This window comes from Penaeus vannamei, chromosome 18 (genome assembly GCF_042767895.1).
Source record: "Penaeus vannamei isolate JL-2024 chromosome 18, ASM4276789v1, whole genome shotgun sequence".
NCBI lineage: Eukaryota > Metazoa > Arthropoda > Malacostraca > Decapoda > Penaeidae > Penaeus > Penaeus vannamei.
The window spans coordinates 20,833,255-20,840,754 of record NC_091566.1 but is presented as its reverse complement, the minus strand read 5'-3'; the positions used below and the strand labels follow the sequence as shown (position 1 = coordinate 20,840,754).

General features: G+C 47.8%; 1 protein-coding gene across 1 annotated transcript in view; it reads right to left on the bottom strand.

Annotated features, from left to right (window-relative positions):
• The window catches only part of LOC113825761 (roundabout homolog 2), a gene marked incomplete in the record, with an annotated part of 639,900 nt that overhangs the window by 99,593 nt on the left and 532,807 nt on the right, over positions 1–7,500 (bottom strand).

Below are 7,500 nucleotides of genomic sequence, written 5' to 3'. Positions count from 1 at the left end.
GTAAAAAAAAAAGAAAGAAAAAAAAAACTTTCTACTTTTCCTAATGGGAAGAAAAAAAATCTTCCCTCCCGATAACCAACCCAAACACGCCCATTAATCGGTGGGCGTCAACCTATCGAAATCCTTGCGCCTCGTCCTCGCCCCTTCCCCCATCTCCCTCCCCATTCCCTTGTCCTTCCCTTCCGTTTCCTCCCTATCTCATCTATCCCTTCACCCTTCCCTCTCCACTCATCCTCTCAGCGCCTTCCCCCTTCTCCTTTTCTTTTTCTTCTTCATCTTTTTTTTTTTTCTTCTTCTTCTTCCACTCCTCCTCCATCCCTCCCCCTCAACTACCTTCTCTCCTTCATCCCGTATCAGCCTCCTTAGACCCCTAGACCCTAAACCATTCCCTTCTCCCTCCACCTCTTCCATTCCACTCCCTAACTTACCCCTCCTCACCCCTCCACCTCCTCCTCCACCCCTCCGCTCCCTCCCCTCCTCCATCCTTCCCCTCCAAACCCTCCCCTTCTCACCCTTCCCCCTCGTCCCTCCACTCCCTCCTCCACCCTTCCCCTCCACTCCCTCTCCTCCTCCACCCTCCACCCCTCCATTCCCTCCCCTCCTCCACCCTTTCCCTCCAACCCCTCCCCTTCTCCCCCTTCACCCCTCGTCCCTCCTCCTCCACCCTTCCCCCTCGTCCCTCCCCTCCTCCACCCTTCCCCCTCGTCCCTCCTCGTCCCTCCACCCCTCCACCCGGCGCCCCAAACACGTACACCCAGCTGTCTAACTCCACTTAACAAAGACTGCCAAGTTTCTCCGTCAACCTGCGGCCGTAACTCGCTGATTCCCTCTATCTTTCGTCTTTCTTTCTCTGTGTAGGTTTCTTTTTCTCTGTTTATTTTCTAGTCGTGCCTCTTTCTCTTTGTTTTCTCTTTTTTTTCTCTCTATTCTCCTCTTTCCCTCTATTTCTCTCTCTCTCCTGTTCTCTTCTCTCCTTTCTGTCTGTCTGCCTCTCTCTCTCTCTCTGTCTCTGTCTCTGAGAGCCAATCAGAAAATAAAATAAAAAATTAAAAAGGGGACACAAATCGATATAAAAAAAAACGGTATAAAATGAACGGCAAAATTCCTTAAGCTTCTAGAATATTCCAACTGTAATCCCAGAGCTTACCGCGCCGTCACTCTACTCGCACTGAACTAACGGACAACACCACAACGGCCATACATCCTTAAATTCTCGACTACAGAATAATATCACGTATCTATTGATCTCTATTTTCCTCCGTTTGAATTCCTGAGTGTGATTCTTGCGATCGACATTGCAAACGAGACAATATAAACCCGCCTTTGATTCGCAAAATACGAGGATATGTAAAGCATCACGAATATAAAGTGAACGCGCCAATGCTATCCTTGTTGCTCGGATTTTGAAATTTCTCTCTCTATTTACAACGAATCAAAATATGAAAATGAAAAAAATAAAATCAGATCTCTCATAACATTCGATATAATGATATAATGTCAATCTTCCCTATTGTTGCCCACAATAAAGAAACCCCTTCTCTTTTTTAAGAATGAAATACGTCGACTGAGAAAGTAGAAATATTTTTATTGTCAATAACTGTTAAAAAAAAAACTCATAACAGGTCTCTCGATAGCTTTAAATCTTCAGCATTGAAGATTTAAGCGCGCCACAACCTATCCCGAGCCTTCAAAAGCATCCTCCATAATAGGGCAAAAAAAGAGAGAGAAAATAAAGTGAAAAACTCAATCCGGCTAAAGCTCCTACTCAAAATTCCTCAATGCAAAATAAGAGGCAAATCCATGAGATGAAATTCCAAGCACTTCCCGCATTCTCCCGCGCAGCCAAAATGGCGGCGGCGGCGCGCGAGGGGGGGGAGCGATTTCGAATCTTTCGCGCCATTTTTTTTCTCGAATTCCTACGCCTCACTGTGTGCGTGAGCGGTCGACGCCCATTGACTCGTGATACACACAGGGGGCCTAATATCATTTCCGAATGAGTGACGTTCTAATAAATTTATAAAGATCCCGGGCTTCCAGGATTGAATCGCCCGAGCCGCCAATATTTCAGGCGCGCGGTCGGAAAATTTCTATTTGAAATATGTTAATGAAATACATCATCCCGGGCCTAAAGTGTCGCTCTGCATTTAATTCGCGCCAAATATTGCTCGATCCGTTCACATTCATTTCGCCATGACACGCGCTCTTGAAATCTATACGACAGTCCAGCGAAATCTGCTAAAATTCATGGCTTGTCGAAGGAGACGAAAAGAGATACGAAAATATACATAAATATATATTTCCGTGATATGGAGTCATACTGTTTCAGGCGGCGAGAAGGTTCCATTACGGTTACTGGCCTCAACTTGGGAGGAAAATTAGTCTTTCTTTTTCTTTCTTTTGTCCTGCATTTTTTCTTCGTCGGTTTTATTTCTTTTTCAAGACTGCCATTTATTTTACAATATCGTTCATGCCCTTCAATATTTATTATTTATTCAGTATAACTTCCCTTCCGATATCTCCTTATTTCTCGAAATACATTAGATTAATCGTATTCTGAACTTTATAAAAGGAGGAGGAAGAAGAAGAGGAAGATGAGGAAAAGGGAGAAGAAGAAGGAGAAGAACAAGAACCAGAAGTAGAAGAAGAACAAGAACAAGAAGGAGGAGGATGAAAAGGAGAACGAGAAGCAGGAGGAGGAGGAGGGTAAAATGAAGAAAAATAAGAAGGAGGAGGAGGAGGAGACGAAGAAGGATAAGATGATGAAGAAGAAAAAGGAGGAGAATGGACCATTCCTCTCATCACTTATTCATTCTATCATCTGCGTCTCATGCATGAAGGATCATTTCCTTCTTTTTCTTTGTCTTTGGCTTTTGCTTTTGCTTCCATTTCCTCTCTCTTCTTCCTTCTTTTTCTCTTTCCCTCTCTCTCTTCTTTTCATTCTTTTTTTCTTCCTCTCTTCTTTTCTGCCCCCCCCCCCTCTCTCTCTCTCTCTCTCTCTCTCTCTCTCTCTCTCTCTCTCTCTCTCTCTCTCTCTCTCTCTCTCTCTCTCTCTCTCTCTCTCTCTCTCTCTCTCCTCTCCCTCTCATTATTCATTCCATCGCCGTTTTCCTTATCGTTTCTCTTTCCGTCAGCCTCTTCCTCGTCAGGATTTTCTTTTGTTTTATTCCACCCTTTTCTCTTCCCCTTCCCATCTCCATATCCCCTTCTCTTTCTTCTTTTTTCCCTCTTTCCCTCCCAGTCCCTCCCACCACGGCCTCCCTCTCCTCCCTTCTCCCTCTATTTCTCTCCCCTACCCTTCTTCTTCTCCTCTCCTCCCTTCGTCCCTCTTCCCCTTCTACCCTTGTCTCACCTCTTCTTCCCCTCTACTCGTCATCTCTGCTCCCATCACTTTCCTCCTCCCTCATTTCCCCCTCAAAGCCCCTCACACCCTTCCCTTACCCTCTTCCTTCTACCTCTACTTTTTTTTTCTCTCTCTCTTCCACCTACACTCTCCCTCTTTCCCTTCCTGCTAACCCTCATCTCTCTCCCTCTCTTCCTCCCTCCCTCATCTCCTCCTCTCCCTCCCTCTCCTCTCGTCCTTCCACCCTTATTTCTCCCTCTCTCTCTTTCCCTTTCACCCTACCCTCCCTTCCTCTCCCTCCCTCGCCCTTCCACCCTCATTTCTCCCTCTTACTCTCCCCCTCTTTTCCCTTTTCACCCTCCCCTCCCTCCTCCCCTCCCTTCCCTCCCTCCCCTCGTCTTACTGCGGCACTATTGGGGAAGCGCCGTCCGCATGGGGGCGTTTGGGAGGCCTTCTGCGATTTGTCATGCCCTTCCCTCACCCCCCCCCCCGCCAAATCTCTTCCGTTATTCCCTGCTTCCGTCCTATCCTATCCTTCTATTATCCTTCACTCTACCTTCTTCCATTCCCCTGTTTTAGACTCTCTTCCCTACCCTCCATCCCTCTCCTTACTTCCTGGAATCTTCCACTCTCTTCCCCCTCCTTCCTTCCCTCCCTCTTTTTCTCCTTCCTTTCCTTTCTCTCCTTTTCTTTCCTTCTCCCCTTCTTTTCTCTCCTTCCTTCTCTCCCCTGCCCTTTTCTCTCCTTCCTTTCCTCCCTCCCTTCCTTCCCTCCCTCCCCCAACACTCTCCTTACGCTTTACCCCTATCTTCCTCCTGCCGTCCATCCATCCAACTGAATCCTCCCTTCCTCACCATCCCCCTACCCCTCTAAACCCCCCTTTTCCCACCCCCAAACACCCTTAAGCCTCCTTACCCCACTTACCTACCCCCTCACCTCCCTTCCCCCAACCCCAAACACTCCTCCAGCCCCTACCACCCCCCCCAATACTCCCTAAACCTCCCCTTCCCCCACCTCAAACACCCTCCAGCCCCTACCGTTACCCCTCACCCCTTTCCTACCCCAAACATGCTCAAGCCCCAACAAACACCTTCCTCCAGCCCCTACCCCCCCTTACCCCACACCCCTCGCCCCTATCCCACCCCTCCCGCTCCTTCGTCCCAAAAGTCCCACCCCCTAAAATTAAATTACTCTTTTACACGTGATTTTTTCGACGTCCGGAGTCCTGTCGGGGATTCCTCCGCTTTGCTGGCTTCCTGAACTCAATTTACTGATTGGTTGTGGGACGTTGTCGGTAGTCGGGGGGTGGGGGTGGGGGGGGGGTCAAAGGCGGGGAGGGGGGGTGGAGGAGATGTGTGGAGACACGGAAGGAAGGAGGGAGAATAGAGGAGGGAGGAGGGAGGGAATGGCCGGGGCGAGAGGAGAGGAGGAGGGAGGGATGGGATAGTAGGAGGAAGGAAGGAAGGATGGAAGGGGAGGTATGGGAGAGAGGAAGGAAGGGATGGGGAAGAAGGAAGGGATGGAGAGGGAGGGAGGGATGGGATAGGAGGAAGGAAGGAAGGAAGGGGGAGGTATGGGAGAGGAGGAGGGAGGAAGGGAGGGAAAGAGGGATAGAAAAGTGGAAAATAGAGGGTTGAAGGGGAGAGGAAAATGGGTAGAAGTAGGAGGAAGAGGGGAAGGCTGCAGCGGCTAAGGGAAGAGGGAGTTTTTTTCTCTCTCTCTTTCTCTCTCTCCTTCTCCTTCTTCCCCTCCTCTTCCTCTTTGAAACATCGGAGAGGTGAAGTGAGAAGGAAAAAAGAAAAGGAAAAAACAAAAGCAAAAACAAGGAAAAGAAGAAACCAAGAAACCCTCTTTCAGTGTAGGAAGGAAGGAAGGGATGAAGTGCTGGAAGGGGGTCGGGGTGGGGATGAGGGGAGAGAGTGGAGGGGTGGAGGAGGCTGAGGGGTTGGAGGGGAGTGGAGGAGGGGGAGGGGTTGGAGGGAAAGGGCGGAGGTTGGGGCGGGGGGAGGGGGCAGGGATGGGAGGTTGGGACTATGCCAGACCGCAGAGGAGACCCGGATGTGCTCGGTCTGGTTGGATTGGCTGTTGCTCGGAGGTCACCACAGATTTTTTTTGTTTGTCTAATTTTTTCTCATTTCCCTCATTCGACTTTCTTTTAATGACATGTTATTCATTCCAATCTCTATTTAGAAGTATTGGATTGAGAGAGAAGGAGAGAAGGAGAGAGAATCAGAAAGAACGAGAGAGAGAGAGAGAGAGAGAGAGAGAGAGAGAGAGAGAGAGAGAGAGAGAGAGAGAGAGAGAGAGAGAGAGAGAGAGAGAGAGAGAGAGAGAGAGAGAGAGAGAGAGAGAGAGAGAGAGAGAGAGAGAGAGAGAGAGAGAGAGAGAGAGAGAGAGAGAGAGAGAGAGAGAGAGAGAGAGAACGAGAACGAAAAAGAAAGAAAGAAAGAGAGAAAGAAAGAGAAGGAAAGAAAGAGAGAAAGAAAGGAAGAGAGAAAGAGAGACAGACAGGCAGAGAGAGACAGACAGACAGACAGACAGAGACAGAAAGCACCGCCCCCCCCCCCATCGCCATGCCTGCCACAGTCCTGGACAGAAATATCTCTCGATTCGATTTATCTCCGACAGGTATGCTGACGTGGAGGCTGAGGGCGACATAAAAGAATGAACTCGCGGTAGGCAGGAGAAAGATGGGAAGAAAAAAGAAGAAAGAGAGAAGAAGGGGGAAGGGAAGAAGGTGAAAAGAAGGATGGGAAAAAAAAGAAAAAGAGGAAAAGGAAGAAAGGGAGAAGGAGAAAAGTGGGAGGACAAGGGAAAGAAAGGGAAGAAGAACGGTAGGCTGGAGAAGGATGGGAAGAAAAGAAAGAAGGGAGAGAAGAAACTGATGAAGGAGAAAAGTGGGAGAGGGAGGGAAGAAAAGCAGTAGGTACGAGAAGGATGGGAAGTAAAAGAAGAAAGAGAGAAGAAGGGGGAGCAGGGAAGAAGAGCGATAGGTACGAGAAGGATGGAAATGAAAAAAAAAAGGAAAAGAAGAATGAGAGAGAGAAGGGGAGAAGAAAGAAAGAAAGACAGAAGAAGGGGGAGGAGAAGGGAGGGAGGGAAGGAAGAAGCTGGATGAGGCAGTGAGAAGGGCTCTTGAAGAAAAAAAGAAAGAAGAGAGAGGAAGAATGGGAGATGGAAAGAAAAGTGGGAGGAGAAGGGAAAGAGGGAAGAAGAGCAGTAGGTACGAGAAGGATGGTGGAAAAAAGAAGAAGAAGAGAAGAAAGGGAGAAGGAGAAAAGTTGGGGAGAGAAGGAGGAAAAGGAGGAAAACTGGGAGAAGGTAGAAGAAGAGCGGTAGGCAGGAAAAAGGATGGAAAGAAAAAGGAGAAGGAGAGAAGGGGGAGAAGAGAAGAAGAACGAAGAGGTAGAAGTAGAGGAAAGATGAAAAAAGAAAGGAATTGAGAAAGTTGACGTAGGGGGAGCAGAGAAAAGGAGAAAAGACGGAGAGAGACAGTGTAGGAGAACGAATGGAGACGTGAAGAAAAAAGAAATAGGAGGGAGAAGGAATGAGAGAAAAAAATAAGCAAGAAAATGGCACAGGAAAGGCAAGAACGGTAAACAAATAAACAGAAAAAAATCTATAGGAAAAAAAATCAATCAAATCGACAAATCTATAAGAAAAAAAATCAAACAATCAAACCGATAAATCTAAACCGCCAAGACTACAAAACACAAAAAACGAACCGAGAACCGCGAATAAAAACGCCTAAAACAAGAGAAGACCGAGCTGCGCAACCTCCGCCCGCACGCCCACCACCCTCACCCGCGTCTCCCTGCGCCGCCCACTTCAACCTTTCATCTTCTCGCCCACAGCCTATTGCCGGAAATAGTTAATTTTAAAAGCTAGGACCGATGCAAATTAAGAGCGAGGACGCGTGCCATTAGCATATTCATTGTCGGTTACAAAAATAGCGGGATTTTCGAATAATTCCGCGCAGGTTCCGTTTGGCTGACTCTTATACCTACTGTCATTATTTTGCGAGGCTGCGATGGGCTTTTTGTCATTTCTCTATTATCGAAACGTTATATGGATTTTTTTTTTTTTTTTTTTTTTTTGGGGGGGGGGGCTGAAATTAACGAAAATTGGGGCTTAATTCTAATAATCTGGAACAGGGAACA